Consider the following 2,572-nt stretch of genomic DNA (forward strand, 5'->3'; position numbering starts at 1 on the left):
GGTCCTTTTTCAACATGAATGCTTTGATTACATAACTTTAATCTATTACTTATCATTAGATCTTATTATTATTAGATTATTGATTTGTTACTTATTATTGTTATTATTTTGTTTGGAAAAAAAGAGTGTCCTATACTTAAAGACAGTCTTAAGGATTCAAATGGGTACTTTATGTTTTCTGAAGAAGAAGAGGAAGAAGAAAGAAGGAAAAAATGGAAGAAGGAAGGAGGGAGGAGGAGGAAGAGGAAGAGGAGGAAAAAGAGGTCAAGATCATTCAGGAATTGGTAAAAAGAGACAAGGGAGGGGCAGCTAGGTGGCACAGTGGATAGAGCACCAGCCTTTAATTCAGGAGGATCCGAGTTCAAATCTGGTCTCAAACACTTAACACTGCCTAGCTGTGTGAGCCTTGGCAAGGCACTTAACCCCAGCCTCAAAAAAAAAAAAAGACTAAGCAAAAGGGACAAGGGACCTCGAGAACTCTCAATAACAGAGAAGAGACTACAGAATGGATGTTCTGTGTTGGGAAGAACATAAAACCTTCTCAGCTCTAGAAGAAAAATAACTGCAGGAATGTGGGTAATGATGATCCAAAGAGATGGGTTCTACAAAACCTGCACACACACAGACACACCCACACACCCACACCTTCCTGACTTCAAGGTTCATCAGTTGATTATGAAATCAATGGAATCAACTTCTCCTCGTCTGGGACATGTCTAAGTTACATCAGTGAATCCAGTTTGGTTCATTTACCCCAGTGTTAAAGATGGCCCCTTTGGCCCTACGGGTCAATATGGAACAGCACTTTAAACTCTTCAGGATAAAGATAATCTGTGTTCTTCTGGCTTGTGAATAAACTATCATGTATTTGTTCACTTTATGTGAAAGTCACCAGAAAGGTACGATTTCTTATGTTACTTGTAATGGATTTTGGCATCAGAATGTGTTAAATGAAGAACAAAAAAGTAACCAACTGAAACTTTTTGGGGGTAATCATTATTGACTGTGAACTTTGCTGTTTAGCTAAAAACAACAGTGACCTGCCCTGAACTGGAGGTGGGAAGTCCTGATGAGAGGCAGAAGTCCTTAGGACACATTGATTTGTTCTGGGGAGTGAATCTAGGCATTTCTGTTTGAATGATTGTTGAGCCAGCCAGTATTCTACCAGTCGAGGATAAATGCCAAGAAAGATCTTCTGGCCTCTGAGAGGAAATGTTCAGAATTCAAGTCTGCCTCTTTCATATTTGTCACCAGAAATGTCTACTTGCAGCCCTAGAAAATCTGAAGTAGATGGTCAGTCCTTCAGTCTCTCCCTTTGTGAATACAAGGTTTATGTTTCTGGAGGTTCCTGTGCAGAGAGCAGACTGAGAGGTGATGGTTGGCCATAGTGAATCACCAGTACCTTAGAGAGCTCCAAGTTCCTTAGAGCAGCCCTTTATGGGTGTCACCGCTGTCAAAATGAGACAGTCATAGCAGCTCTGCAACAAGCTATTAACATTGAAGGGATCAGAGAGCTCCTATAGGTTATCACAAGCACAGTTAACTCTAATAATGAAATAAAAACACAAAGATAACAGTGACCATAAGTAAAAAGCTTTCTTTATTCCATTTAAAGAGGAAATCAAGACACATGAGCTCTGGGTCTTCTAGAGGAAATACCCTTTAGTGGGCAAATCTCAATACTTATATTAATAAATACACAGTAAGCAGTAGCCCTAACCATGGAGAGGTAATAGCAACAATGCACAAATTTGCCTTCAAGCAGGACTCATGAATAGAGCATGGGGATTACAGGTACTTGTCCAAATAGTCAGCCAGTGCTGATGTGGAATTATTCTCAGAGTGTTCTGTGGCTGAGGTTCTCCACATGTTGTGTGCAAAGAATTGTTGTTCTGCCAGTTTCAAGACACAGTTTGGTTGTTGGGCTTCAACTCTGGAAATATGCATCCTCATAGTAAAAAGAGATAGGGTGATTATGTAATGGAGAACTTGACTTTTCTCACTTTTGGCCAAAGGGAGGGAAAGGTTAACGAACCACCCCCCTTTTCTGGCCTGTAAAGGAGAGGTTATTATGATTGTTGTCGTAGTTGTAATGTGAAGGAGGTTTGGTCCTTTTTCAACATGAATTCTTTGATTTCATAACTTTAATCTATTACTTATTATTAGGTCTTGTTATTATTAGCACATGGGTAACTCATATACTAAAATTGGAATGATACAAATTGGCATGGTCCCTGCACAAGGATGACACAAAAATCCATGGTGTTCCATATATTTTTCATTTTTGGTTCTTCTTCTTGTATTCAATTCTTGTACAAAATCATTAATTGATACTTGTAAAGGGCTAGAACTGAGCAAATGCACTTGGATAATGGAGCACTTGAGACTAATTGCCAGTTGGACAATTCTCTATTAACATGTTTGAAGGATGACCTTCCCCAACTATTCTGTGCTGACTCCATTGGTGGGTGTGGACAAAGAAGGGGAAGTGACATGAGTGGGTGGAGGAAGAGGAGGAAATTGATTCATTCTCCTGGCAATGGAGAGAGAGAAAGGAGGTGTGAAGATTAGT

At 39.7% G+C, this 2,572-nt stretch overlaps 1 pseudogene; it reads left to right on the forward strand.

Moving 5' to 3' along the window:
- Window positions 1–2,187: 2,187 nt before the first annotated feature.
- On the forward strand, window positions 2,188–2,279 carry LOC141565188 (U6 spliceosomal RNA; annotated as a pseudogene).
- The last annotated feature ends 293 nt before the right edge of the window (window positions 2,280–2,572 follow it).

This window comes from Sminthopsis crassicaudata, chromosome 3, assembly GCF_048593235.1.
Source record: "Sminthopsis crassicaudata isolate SCR6 chromosome 3, ASM4859323v1, whole genome shotgun sequence".
NCBI lineage: Eukaryota > Metazoa > Chordata > Mammalia > Dasyuromorphia > Dasyuridae > Sminthopsis > Sminthopsis crassicaudata.